The sequence below is a fragment of the Hyla sarda genome, chromosome 6 (assembly GCF_029499605.1).
Source record: "Hyla sarda isolate aHylSar1 chromosome 6, aHylSar1.hap1, whole genome shotgun sequence".
NCBI classification, from domain to species: Eukaryota; Metazoa; Chordata; class Amphibia; order Anura; family Hylidae; genus Hyla; species Hyla sarda.
Window position 1 is genome coordinate 153,963,661 of NC_079194.1, and position 14,235 is coordinate 153,977,895.

Consider the following 14,235-nt stretch of genomic DNA (forward strand, 5'->3'; position numbering starts at 1 on the left):
TGTATTTGGACCCTGTATACTACAACTCCCAGCATGCCCAGCCAGCCCTTGGCGTCTGGGCATGCTGGGAGTTGCAGTTTTGCAACTTATGGAGGTCCACAGTTTTGGGACCACTGTGCCCTTCCAGATGTTGCAAAACTACACATCCTCAGCATGCCCTTACTGTCCAGGCATGCTGGGAGTTGTAGTTCTGTAACATCTGGCCCTTCAGATGTTACAGAACTACAACTCCCAGCATGCCTGGACAGTTTTGGCATACTGGTAGTTGTAGTTTTGCAACATCTGGAAGGGCACAGATTGGGAACCACTGTATTAGTGGTCTGCAAACTGTAGTCCTCCAGATGTTGCTAAACTACAACTCCAAGCATGATGGGAGTTGTAGTTCGGCAACATCTGGCTCCAAAGATGTTGCCGAACTACTACTCCCAGCATGCCTGAGAATGTTTGGGAGTTGTGGTTTTGCAACAGCTGGAGGCACACTGGTTGGGAAACTGTCTGTTTCCTAACTTAGTGTTTCCCAACCCGTGTGCCTCCAGCTGTTGCAAAACTATAACTACCAGCATGCACTGATAGACTGTGCATGCTGGGAGTTGTAGTTATGCAAAAGCTGGAGGTCCCCCCCCCCCCCCCTGTGAATGTACAGGGTACATTCACATGGGCAGGGGGCTTACAGTGAGTATCAGGCTGCAAGTTTGCAATGCAGCTAATTTTGCGCGGCAGCTCAAACTCACAGCGGGAAACTCGCTGTAATCCCCCGCCCGTGTGACTGTACCCTAAAAACACTACACTACACTAACATAAAATAAAAAGTAAAAAAACACTACATATACACATACCCCTACACAGCCCCCCTCCCCCAAAAAAAGGAAAAACGTCCGGTACGCCACTCTTTCCAAAATGGAGCCTCCAGCTGTTGCAAAACAACAACTCCCAGTATTGCCGGACAGCCATTGACTGTCCAAGCATGCTGGGAGTTTTGCTACAGCTGGAGGTACCCTGTTTGGGAATCACTGGCGTAGAATACCCCTATGTCCACCCCCATGCAAATCCCTAATTCAGGCCTCAAATGTGCATGGCGCTGTCACTTCAGAGCCCTGTCGTATATCAAGGCAACAGTATAGGGTCACATATGGGGTATCGCCGTACTCAGGAGAAATTGCCTAACACATTTTGGGGTCTTTTTCTCCTTTCACCCCTTAGAAAAAGGTGAAGTTGGGGTCTACACCAGCATGTTAGTGTTAAAAAAATAATTTTTTTACACTAACATGCTGGTGTTGCCATATATTTTTCATTTTGACAAGAGGTAAAGGGGAAAAAGCCCACCAAAATTTGTAATGCAATTTCTCCCGACTACGGAGATACCCCATATGTGGGCGCAAAGTGCTCTGGGGGCGCACAACAAGGCCCAGAAGGGAGAGTGCGCCATGTACATTTGTGGTGATTTGCACAGGGGTGGCTGATTGTTACAGCGGTTTTGACAAACGCAAAAAAACAAAACCCCACATGTGACCCCATTTCGGAAACTACACCCCTCACGGAATGTAATGAGGGGTGCAGTGAGAATTTACACCCCACTGGTGTCTGACAGATCTTTGGAACAGTGGGCTGTGCAAATTAAAAATGTTGTACAGCCCACTGTTCCAAAGATCTGACAGACACCAGTGGGGGGTAAATGCTCACTTTATGCCTTGTTACGTTCCTCAAGGGGTCTAGTTTCCAAAATGGTATGCCATGTGGGGGTTAATTTGCTGTTCTGGCACCATAGGGGCTTCCTAAATGCGACATGCCCCCCGAGCAAAATTTGCTCTCAAAAACCCAAATATACTCCTTCTCTTCTGAGCATTGTAGTTCACCCATAGTACACTTCAGGTCAACTTATGGGGTACCTTCATACTCAGAAGAGATGGGGTTACAATTTTTTGGGGGTATTTTCTGCTATTAACCCTTGCAAAAATGTGACATTTGGGGGGAAACACACATTTTAGTGACATTTTATTTAGATTTTTTTAAATATGCAAAAGTCGTGAAACACCTATGGGGTATTAAGGCTTACTTTATTCCTTGTTACGTACCTCAAGGGGTCTAGTTTCCAAAATGGTATGCCATGTGTTTTTTTTTTTGCTGTTCTGGCACCATAGGGGCTTCCTAAATGCAACATGCCCCCCAAAAACCATTTAAAAAAAACGTACTCTCCAAAATCCCCTTGTCGCTCCTTCGCTTCTGAGCCCTCTACTGCGCCCGCCAAACACTTTACATAGACATATGAGGTATGTGCTTACTCGAGAGAAATTGGGCTACAAATATAAGTATAAATTTTCTCCTTTTACCCCTTGTAAAAATTAAAAAATTGGGTCTACAAGAACATGCGAGTGTAAAAAATGGAGATTGTGAATTTTCTCCTTCACTTTGCTGCTATTCCTGTGAAACACCTAAAGGGTTAAAACGCTGAATGAATGCCATTTTGAATACTTTGGGGGTGCAGTTTTTATAATGGGGTCATTTGTAGGGTATTTCTAATATGAAGACCCTTCAAATCCACTTCAAACCCGAACTGGTCCCTGAAAAATTGTGAGTTTGGAAATTTTGGGAAAAATTGGAAAATTGCTGCTGAACTTTGAAGCCCTCTGGTGTCTTCCAAAAGTAAAAACACGTAAATTTTATGATGCAAACATAATGTAGACATATTGTATATGATAATTTAAAAAATTATTTGGAATATCCATTTTCCTTACAAGCAGAGAGCTTCAAAGTTAGAAAAATGCAAAATTTTCTAATTTTTTATCAAATTTTGGGATTTTTCACCAAGAAAGGATGCAAGATACCACAAAATTTTACCACTATGTTAAAGTAGAATATGTCACGAAAAAACTATCTCGGAATCAGAATGATAACTAAAAGCATTCCAGAGTTATTAATGTTTAAAGTGACAGTGGTCAGATGTGCAAAAAATGGCCAGGTCCTAAGGTGTAAAATGGCTGGGTCCTTAACCCCTTCAGGACCAAGCCCATTTTGGCCTTAAGGACCAGAGCGTTTTTTGCACATCTGACCACTGTCACTTTAAACATTTAAAACTCTGGAATGCTTTTAGTTATCATTCTGATTCCGAGATTGTTTTTTCGTGACATATTCTACTTTAACATGGTGGTAACATTTTGTGGTAACTTGCATCCTTTCCTTGTGAAAAATCCTAAAATTTGATGAAAAATTTGAAAATTTAGCATTTTTTCTAACTTTGAAGCTCTCTGCTTGTAAGGAAAATGTATATTACAAATAAAAAAAAATTTTATTCACATATACAAAATGTCTACTTTATGTTTGCATCATAAAAGTGACGAGTTTTTACTTTTGGAAGACACCAGAGGGCTTCAAAGATCAGCAGAAATTTTCCAATTTTTCACAAAATTTTCAAACTCACTATTTTTCAGGGACCAGTTCAGGTTTGAAGTGGATTTGAAGGGTCTTCATATGAGAAATACCCCACAAAATACCCCATTATAAAAACTGCACCCCCCAAAAGTATTCAAAATGACATTCAGTCATCATTTTAACCCTTTAGGTGTTTCACAGGAATAGAAGCAAAGTGAAGGAGAAAATTCACAATCTTCATTTTTTACACTCGCATGTTCTTGTAGACCCAATTTTAGAATTTTTACAAGGGATAAAAGGAGAAAATGTATACTTATATTTGTAGCCCAATTTCTCTCGAGTAAGCACATACCTCATATGTCTATTTAAAGTGTTCGGCGGGCGCAGTAGAGGGCTCAGAAGGGAAAGAGCGACAAGGGGATTTTGGAGAGTACGTTTTTCTGAAATGGTTTTTGGGGGGCATGTTGCATTTAGGAAGCCCCTATGGTGCCAGAACAGCAAAAAAACCCTCACATGGCATACCATTTTGGAAACTAGACCCCTTGAGGAACATAACAAGGAATAAAGTGAGCCTTAATACCCCACAGGTGTTTCACGACTTTTGCAAATGTAAAAAAAAAATTATTTTTTTTCACTAAAATGTGTGTTTCCCCCCAAATTTCACATTTTTCCAAGGGTTATTAGCAGGAAATACCCCCCAATATTTGTAACCCCTTCTCTTCTGAGTATGGAGGTACCCCATAAGTTGACCTGAAGTACACTACGGGCGAACTACAATGCTCAGAAGAGAAGGAGTCATATTTGGCTTTTTGAGAGCAAATTTTGCTGGGGGGGCATGTCGCATTTAGGAAGCCGCTATGGTGCCAGAACAGCAAAAAAAAAACACATGGCATACTATTTTGGAAACTAGACCTCTTGAGGAACGTAATAAGGAATAAAGTGAGCCTTATTACCCCACAGGTGTTTCACGACTTTTGCATATGTAAAAAAATATATATTTTTTTTCACTAAAATGTGTGTTTCCCCCCAAATTTCACATTTTTCCAAGGGTTAATAGCAGAAAATACCCCCAAAATTTGTAACCCCATCTCTTCTGAGTATGGAGGTACCCCATAAGTTGACCTGAAGTGCACTATGGGCGAACTACAATGCTCAGAAGAGAAGGAGTCATATTTGGCTTTTTGAGAGCAAATTTTGCTCGGGGGACATGTCGCATTTAGGAAGCCCCTATGGTGCCAGGACAGCAAAAAAAAACACATGGCATACCATTTTGGAAACTAGACCCCTTGAGGAACGTAACAAGGGGTACAGTGAGCATTTGCCCCCCCACTGGTGTCTGACAGATCTTTGGAACAGTGGGCTGTACAAGTTTTCATTTTCACGGACCACTGTTCCAAAGATCAGTCAGACACCTGTGGGGATAAATTCTCACTGCACCCCTCATTACATTCCGTGAGGGGTGTCGTTTCCGAAATGGGGTCACATGTGGTTTTTCTTTTTTTTTTTGCATTTGTCAAAACCGCTGTAACAATCAGCCACCCCTGTGCAAATCACCTCAAATGTACATGTGCGCTCTCCCTTCTGGGCCTTGTTGTGCGCCCCCAGAGCACTTTGCGCCCACATATGGAGTATCTCCGTAGTCGGGAGAAATTGTGTTACAAATTTTGGGGGGCTTTTTTCCCTTTTACCTCTTGTGAAAATGTAAAGTATAGGGCAACATCAGCATGTTAGTGTAAAAATGTTTAATTTTTTACACTAACATTCTGGTGTAGACCCCAACATTTCCTTTTCATGAAGGGTTAAAGAAGAAAATACCCCCCAAACCTTGTAACGCAATTTCTCCCAAGTACGGCGATACCCCATATGTGACCCTAAACTGTTGCCTTGAAATACGACAGGGCTCCAAAGTGAGAGCGCCATGTGCATTTGAGGCCTAAATTAGGGATTTGCATAGGGGTGGACATAGGGGTATTCTACGCCAGTGATTCCCAAACAGGGTGCCTCCAGCTGTTGCAAAACTCCCAGCATGCGTGGACAGTCAACGGCTGTCCGGCAATACTGGGAGTTGTTGTTTTTCAACAGCTGGAGGCTCTGCTTTGGAAACAGTGGTGTACCGGACATTCTTATTGGGGGAGGGGGGCTGTGTAGGGGTATGTGTATATGTAGTGTTTTTAACTTTTTATTTTATTTTGTGTAGGTGTAGTGTAGTGTTTTTAGGGTACAGTCACATGGGTGGGGGATTACAGCGAGTTTCCCAGCGCAAAATTTGCTGCATCTCAAACTTGCAGCGAGAAACCCACTGTAAAAGCCTCGCCCATGTGAATGTACCCTGTACATTCACAGGGGTGGGGGGTGCACCAGCTGTTGCAAAACCACAACTCCCAGCATGCATGGTCTGTTAGTGCATGCTGGGAGTTATAGTTTTGCAACAGCTGGAGGCACACAGGTTAGGAAACACTGAGTTAGAAACAATGTTTCCCAACCAGTGTGTCTCTAGTTGTTGCAAAACTACAACTCCCAGCATGCCCAGACAGCTGAAGGGCATGCTGGGAGTTGTAGTTCGGCAACATCTGAAGGGCCAGATGTTGCTGAACTAAAACTCCCAGCATGCCTGGACAGTCAGTGCATACTGGGAGTTGTAGTTTTGCAACAGCTGGAAGAGCACAGATTGGAGACCATTATACAATGGTCTCCAAACTGGGGCCCTCCAGATGTTGCAAAACTACAACTCCCAGCCTGCATGGTCTGTTAGTGCATGCTGGGAGTTATAGTTTTGCAACAGCTGGAGGCACACAGGTGAGGAAACACTGAGTTAGAAACAATGTTTCCCAACCAGTGTGTCTCCAGTTGTTGCAAAACTACAACTCCCAGCATGCCCAGACAGCTTAAGGGCATGCTGGGAGTTGTAGTTCGGCAATATCTGAAGGGCCAGATGTTGCTGAACTAAAACTCCCAGCATGCCTGGACAGTCAGTGCATGCTGGGAGTTGTAGTTTTGCAACAGCTGGAAGAGCACAGATTGGAGACCATTATACAATGGTCTCCAAACTGGGGCCCTCCAGATGTTGCAAAACTGCAACTCCCAGCATGCCCAGACAGCCAAAGGCTGTCTAGGCATGCTGGGAGTTGTAGTTTTCAGACTCCTAGAAGCAGCAGTGAAGTTCTTCACTGCTGCTTCTGAGGACCATATACTCACCTGCCGGTACCGTCGCTGCTCGTCCACGTGGCCGGTCCCGCGCTGCTCCTCGGTCCCGCCGCTGCTCCAGGTAAGGCCGCCGGTCCCCACGTGTTCCCCCACCTATGCCGCGAGCCCCCGCAGCCATCGTCCCCCGTTCTGCCCGACTTCCAGGGGCGGGCAGTGCGGGGGATCTGAACTTTCACCCTAGATCACTGTGATTGGTCCACAGGGACCAATCACAGTGATCGCTGACCAGGACCATCAATGGATGGTCCTGGGGGTGAAGCAGAAGTTGTCCCCTGCTGGAAACAGCGGGACTTCTGCCAGTTAACCCGTGCGATGCTGCGCATCGCCGGGTTAACTGAATGTCATTTATAAACGTCGGGATGCGCGAACGCACTGCACAACCCGGCGGTTATATATGACATTCTGCGGGAAGGGGTTAAAGGGTTAAGGTCCTTTTCACACCACATCTTTGTGGTGTCCATCAGGGGATTCCCCGATGAACACTGTAAGTGTATAGCTTTAACATATGCTACTCTGTGGCATCCATCTTACATAGACTCCTACATAAAAAAAAAACATATCTATCTATCTATCTACAGGATACAGGGGAAGAAGCAGCACAACTTGAAAGTTGCTCAGGTGCCGGGTGCAAGCCGGTATAGACTCTGGTCGGGAGTCATAAGGTAGAAATCCAAGAAATAAGTCAATCCAGCAGCACACCAATGTAGTGAAAAAACGGTATGGAGGTTTATTCACCCAAAGTCATGCGACCTTTTGGCAATCCAATTACAGCCTTTCTCAAGCATGAGGCATGTGTTACAAACAGGATGTTAAATAGTGACTCAATAATAGTGTCAGCCAATCACAATAGTGTCAACAATATTTACAAATTCATAAGACAAATCAATTGTAGTGAATCCAAATCAATATACAGATCCATATATATACATATACGATCAATGCATCATCAGTGTATTACATAGGTATCTACAGTGTAATTTACACAAGTGCTAACTCATGGTGGATTAAGAGCGGGGTAAAACGCAACATAATATGAGGGGTGGAGCATACATACTGCATCCCGGTATCTGCAGCATGTGGTATGGCGTCAGAGATCGCTGTGAGACTCCGGTGGTGTGCGCGCCGGTCGGGGAGTCACTGCGCATGCGCATAGATGACTCACTCCAGGCCGGAGCCAATCACCTTCCGGCTTCAGCGGCACCAAAGTAACGGGTTCTCTGGCAGGCCCGCGCCTGAGCAAAGATGCATCTAGAGTCTATGGCAGCCATTACAACTGTTGGATAACCTGTGGGCATACAACTATGTACGGATGCAGTCTCGAAGGATGCCCGTGACGGGGGTAGAGGACAGTGGCAACCCTCACCACATGGACATGCAGATTGAGAGTCGCCAGTCGGTCCCCCTCCACCCCCGTCACAGACGTGGAGTAGCGGGAAGACCGAATCTGTCCCCCACTTACCAATCACTTGCGGGCCCGATTCTGTATGATGTGGAGACCGGTTCTGTGCCCATGGTTTTTCGGATGGCAGACTCTTATTGTGGCGAGGCAAATACATGCTGCAGACATGTGCAAGGGGTTGCAGTGTTGTAGTATGTCTCCTCCACTGTTCCTTGCGTATATCCGTAATCTAAAAGAACAAAAAACAAGAGTTAAGCTGTTATGTATGATAAACATATCACAGTGTTATTTGTATCACATGTTGTCCGATACCTGATGTGGTAGGGTATACCTATGAAATTTGGAGTATACCCGGTGTTACTACGAATTCTACATTTAAACCATGGGGACGTAATGATCTCAAGGTTTGTATTCACTTCAGTTCACGTTTTTTTAGGATGCTGGTACGGTCACCACCATATTTAAGTGGGGGGATGTGATCAATAAGTGGGAAATGTAAGTCTTTTTCACAGTGGCCCATGTCTGAAAAATGTTTGGATACAGGTAGATCCAAACGTTTTTTGCGGATAGAATACCTGTGTTGGTTAATTCTGTTTTTGAACTCCAGTGTAGTCTCACCTACGTAAATGAGGTTGCACGGGCAGCTGAGGACATAGATGACATGGTCCATGGTGCAGATAAGGTATGATTTAATTTTGTACTCCTTCCCGTACCAGGGTGTTTAAATGTGGGCCCTTTGATCATGTAAGCACAGTTGACGCAATTCTGACAAGGATATGGATATTCTTGACTGTGAGGAAGGTTTGTTGTGAGCATCTTTTGGTGGAAATGTCAGCTCTAACTAAGGAGTTCTTTAGGCTGGGGGGGTCTACGGTATGACATCAGGGGTGGTGTTTGGAACTCAGTTATATCCGGATAGCTGTCTTGCAGTATATGCCAATATTTTTTAATGGATTGGGCCACTTTTTGGGAACTAGGGTTGTATGTAGAGACAAAAGGTACACGGGTCATTTCTTTTTTCTGTCTGTTGGTGTGCATGAGGGTATTTCTATCCATGTGTAGTACCTTGGTTTTGCTCTGTTGGACTAGTTCTTGGGGGTATCCCCTTTGGATGAAGCTCTGGACCATGCCGTCCAGAGCTTTCTCCACATTCTCTTCCCTGCTGACAATTCTGCGGGCCCTCATCATTTGGCCAGCAGGGAGAGATTTGAGAACATGCTTGGGGTGGTTACTCTCAAATCTTAAGATGGAGTTACAGTCTGTTTTTTTCATGTATAGGTATGTGTGGATCTGTCGATTTTGTATCCCCCTGGCACTCATACTAGTCAAGCCCCCCCAGCCAGGTTTATTGGTGCCTGGTACCGGCAAACTTGTCTGGACTCATCCAGCGGAACACAAGCCTGTGATTCCTGAGTTTGTTGGCGACTCTGGAATCAAGATTGACATCGTCGGGTTCACTGAAATGAACTATTTCAGGTTTTTTTCCAGTGACAACTTTGTCAATCTGCTGGTTGACCAAACGAACCTGTACGCCCAACAGTTTGTCCCCACAAACCCAGGCTCCTTTTTAGCTAGGCCCGGTGGCTGGTTCCCAGTTAGTGCATCCGAAATGAGGACCTTTTGGGGCCTCATGCAGCATATGGGCCTAGTTAAAAAGCCAAAGGTCAAGCAGTACTGAAGCGGGGACGTCCTCTACCAGACTCCGCTCTACAGTATGGCCATGATCCATCCCCAGTGTGAGGCCATTCGGAAATATTTGCATTATGCTGATAATGCGGCATGTCCCCCCCCCGAACTGATCCCACGTATGACTGCCTGTATAAAATGAGGCCTGTCATCAACCACTTCAGGGCCAAATTATGGGAGGCCTATGTCCCTGGAAGGGAGGTCCCTATTGATGAGTCTCTCATCAGCTTTAAGGGGAGACTCAGCTTCCGGCAATACATCCCAACCAAGCAAGTGCGGTATGGCGTGAAGATGTATAAACTTTGCGAGAGTACCTCAGGGTACACTTGCAAGTTTATGGTGTATGAGGGACGAGATTCCCGTATTGAACCCTCAGAATGTCCCCCCACTCTGGGTGTTAGCAGGAAAATCGTTTGGGGCCTTTTGCACCCATTGCTAGATGAAGGTTACCACCTTTACGTGGATAACTTTTATACTAGTATCCCTCTCTTCACATCCCTCGCCGCCAGATCCACAGTCGTTTGTGGGACAGTCTGGAAGAATCAAAGAGTCCTTCCTTCCTATCCCCTCCAAATTCCTATCCCACGGGGTGAGTCCGTGCATTTTCCCATGAAAACCTGTTGCTGGTCAGGTATAAGGATAAGAGGGATGTCCTTATGCTGACCACAATTCATGGAAACTGCAGCTCACCTGTCCCTGTGCGAGGTACCGTGGGACCGGTCCTCAAGCTCGATTGTATTCTGGACTACAATCGGAATATGGGGGGAGTTGATCTTTCTTATCAAGTCCTAAAGCCATATGATGCAATACGGAAAACACGGGCATGGTACAAAAACGTTGTGGTCTACTTGGTACAGGTTGCCATGTATAACTCTTTTGTACTGTCCCAGTACGCTGGCAACACAGAGACATTTCTCATCTTTGGTGACTGCCAAGGAGCGGGTAAGAGCACCTCTGGAACTTCAGTTCCCCGGATCATCCCCGGCCGTCACTTTCCAGGTGAGGTCCCCCACATTGGAAAGAAGGGATAATCCCAGAAAAAATGCAGAGTGTGTCGCAAGAGGGGAATTCAGAATGACACCACCACTCAATGCCACACTTGCCCCGATCATCCGGGCCTCTGCATTAAAGATTGCTTTAGGGAGTATCACACTTCCATGGAGCACAACATTTTAATCCTTTTCCCTGATTTAAATTCCCCAGAATTCGATTCAAATGTACCAGTTCAGATTACATTGTCTTCCAAATTTTAAACCCAACCCCCTCCAAAAAAAAAAATGTTTGCAGTTGCCTCAAATGCGCAGCGCTCTCTCCCCACCTGAGCAGGGTGCGCATTTGAGGTAACAGAATAGGGACGGCCACACACATCACATTCCCAGAATGATGATTCAGAGCATAGGGATTGGGGCGGGCATCCTTTTTACTTTTGGCTATACTCTGGGTCATCATTCTGCAATATGATTGCCATATCGGTACTAAAATTGCAATTTTCATTTTCCCCAAACTACACTTCATCCATTCCTGGAAAATAAATTAATGTTCCAAGTCTCCACTTCACCCCTATACACCTTCCCTAGGGGGTATACTGTTTGTTTTAGGCTCACATGTGGGTGTTCCTTTCTTGTATTTTCCTCTGAATGTATGTAGCTGTTAGGTCTGCAAGAAACATCCGCCTCAAATGCGGAGTTCTCTCTCATGAGCTCTGTCGTATTTCCAGACAGTTTCAAAGTCACATGTTAGTTTTGAAAAGCAATTTTAAAAAGCTACCCTTTATCCATTCCTGGAAAATTCCTGTGCGTTCAAAATGTCCTCTTTACCTCTATACCCATTCCTCAGGGTGGGTACTTTCTGTAATGATGTCACATGTGGGTGTTTCATTTTTGTATTCTCCTCGGAATGTATGTAACCGTCAGCTACTGATATACCATAGGCCTCAAATGCAAACAGACCTCTATGACTTCTGAGCCTTGTTGTGCTCCCACCCAGCACGTTACCCCATATGTGGATGTATTTCCATTGTCAGGAGAAAGAGACCTCCAAAATTTGTAACCCATTCTCTCCCATTACCCCTTGTGAAAATGTAAAAAATTGGGTAACCCCAGCATTTTAGTGTAAAAAAATAAAAATTTTCAATTTACAGCCACTGTTCAAAAAACCTGTGAGGTGTAAGTACTCACTGTACCCCTTGTTACCTTCCTTGATGGGTATAGTTTGAAAATTGTGATCACTTGCCTTTTCTTTTTTTAGGTTTTATGTTAGAACCTCAACTATTACAGTGCAAAGCACCACTTTAGGCCTCAAATCTCATCGGTGCTGTCTCACTCCTAAGCCCTGTTTTGCACCCGCATAGTGCTCTTCTGCCTTATATGGGGTATTTCCTTATTCTGGAGAAATTGGGCTACAAATTTTGTGGAGATTTGTGGAGATCATTTTAGTGTTAAAAATCAAATTTTTCACTTTTATGGACCACTGTTCAAAACACCTGTGAGGTGTAAGTACTCATTATAACCCTTGTTACGTTCCCGGAGGGATGTAGTTTCCAAAATGGTGTCACATGTGGGGGAGTTTCTGCTGTTCTGGCACCATGGGAGGTTTGTAAATGCACATGCCCCCCCTACCCACCCGACTTCAATTTTAGCAAAATTCTCTCTCCAAAAGTCCAATGGCGCTCCTTCTGTTCTGAGACCTGTAGTGCACCAGCAGAGCACTTAACGTCCCCATATGGGGTATTTTCTTATTCAGGAGAAATTGGGCTTCAATTTTTGGGGTCCATTTTTCCCTCTTACATCTTGTGAAAAAGAAAAAGTTGGGGTAACAGCATCATTTTAGTGTTGAAAATCTATTTTTTCATATTCACGTCCAACTTCAACGCAGTCTCGCAGTCCTTGCAGCCCCGATACGCGTGACCCCGCTTCCTAGGGCGCGTGCCTGAGCTCTCACTCTTAAAGGGCCAGTGCTCTTTTAGTCTAGTGTCTACACCTGCTCCCTGGTCCTTAAATATCAGCTCCTCCCTTGGTTCCCTGCCGGAGCTTTAGTTGTCTATTGCCATAGTGAAAGTTATGTGTCTCTGTTACTGTGTACCTGTTCCTTGCTACCTTCCTACCCTTCACCTGTGTTCCTGCCCTGACCTACTGCCATCTTGCCATGTCCTGCCAGTCTCCTTCTGTGCCATGCCACCTCCCAGGTACCTGTGTAGCTGGCGGTGCTTTCACTCTAGTGGTAGCATATGACGAATCTACAACCCACACTAGTGGCTCAGGTAGTGCAGCTCATCCAGGATGGCACATCAATGCCAGCTGTGGCAAAAAGGTTTGCTGTGTCTGTCAGTGTAGTGTCCAGAGCATGGAGGCACTACCAGGAGACAGGCCAGTACATCAGGAGACGTGGAGGAGGCCGTAGGAGGGCAACAACCCAGCAGCAGGACCGCTACCTCTGCCTTTGTGCAAGTAGGAGCAGGAGGGGCACTGCCAGAGCCCTGCAAAATGACCTCCAGCAGACCACAAATGTGCATGTGTCCACTCAAACGCTCAGAAACAGACTCCATGAGGGTGGTATGAGGGCCCGACGTCCACAGGTGGGGTTTGTGCTTACAGCCCAACACCGTGAAGGACATTTGGCATTTGCCAGAGAACACCAAGATTGGCAAATTGTGCTACTGGCACCCTGTGCTCTTCCCAGATGAAAGCAGGTTCACACTGAGCATATGTGACAGACGTGTTAAAGTATTGAGACGTTGTGGAGAACGTTTTGCTGCTGCCTGCAACATTCTCCAGCATGACCGATTTGGCGGTGGGTCAGTAATGGTGTGGGGTGGCATTTCTTTGGGGGACCGCACAGGAGCCTCATTTTTTACTTGTTTTAAGGACATTACATCAAACTTGGATCAGCCTGTAGTGTGGTTTTCCACTTTGATTTTGAGTGTGACTCCATATCCAGACCTCCATGCGTTGATAAATTTGATTTCCATTGATCATTTTTGTGTGATTTTGTTGTCAACACATTCAACTATGTAAAGATGAAAGTATTTCATACGATTAGTTAATTCATTCAGATCCAGGATGTGTTATCTTAGTGTTCCCTTTATTTTTTTGAGCAGGTAATTGCATGCATTTCTGCCTCATTCTCTGTGCTGAATAGATCTAGATCTTAGTTTAATCTAGTTTTTAGTGTTTTGTTTTTATTTTTTATGATTTGCATATCATTACCATGTCTATTGATCTTGTTATTTCCATAATTTCATGACTTCTTCCTCCTGGTGTTGCAGTTTTCATGTTGAAGAGATTATATATCTGATACCAAAATTGACATAATTCACAGAATAATAGACTTAGTAAAATATAACTTTATTACATGCCCATAAAACCAAGGGTAACACAAATTGCTCCAAGAGCTCACTACATCAATTGGTGGAAGAGCATCCTATTCATAGCTCCTCTAATACGCGTGATAAAGCGTCATCGTCTTTTTTAGGGAAGGGCCCTCAACCACAACGGGCTCAACCTCCTCAATCTCAGCTTCAGGAACATACAAAGGGCCATCAGAACTATTGAGTGAGGATCAATTACAAATTATTAATCTGT

At 44.7% G+C, this 14,235-nt stretch overlaps 1 protein-coding gene across 5 annotated transcripts in view; it reads left to right on the forward strand.

Moving 5' to 3' along the window:
* Positions 1–14,235, forward strand: part of ANKAR (ankyrin and armadillo repeat containing) — a 95,544-nt gene that overhangs the window by 20,932 nt on the left and 60,377 nt on the right. The window contains exon 2 of one of the 5 annotated variants that reach the window (XM_056525594.1): positions 7,149–7,287. The exons of 3 other annotated variants lie outside the window; for them this stretch is intronic. The gene's annotated coding sequence lies outside the window, so the exon portion shown is untranslated. The remainder of the gene's footprint in view (positions 1–7,148; positions 7,288–14,235) is intronic. One more of the 5 variants, XM_056525596.1, reaches the window with a different exon arrangement.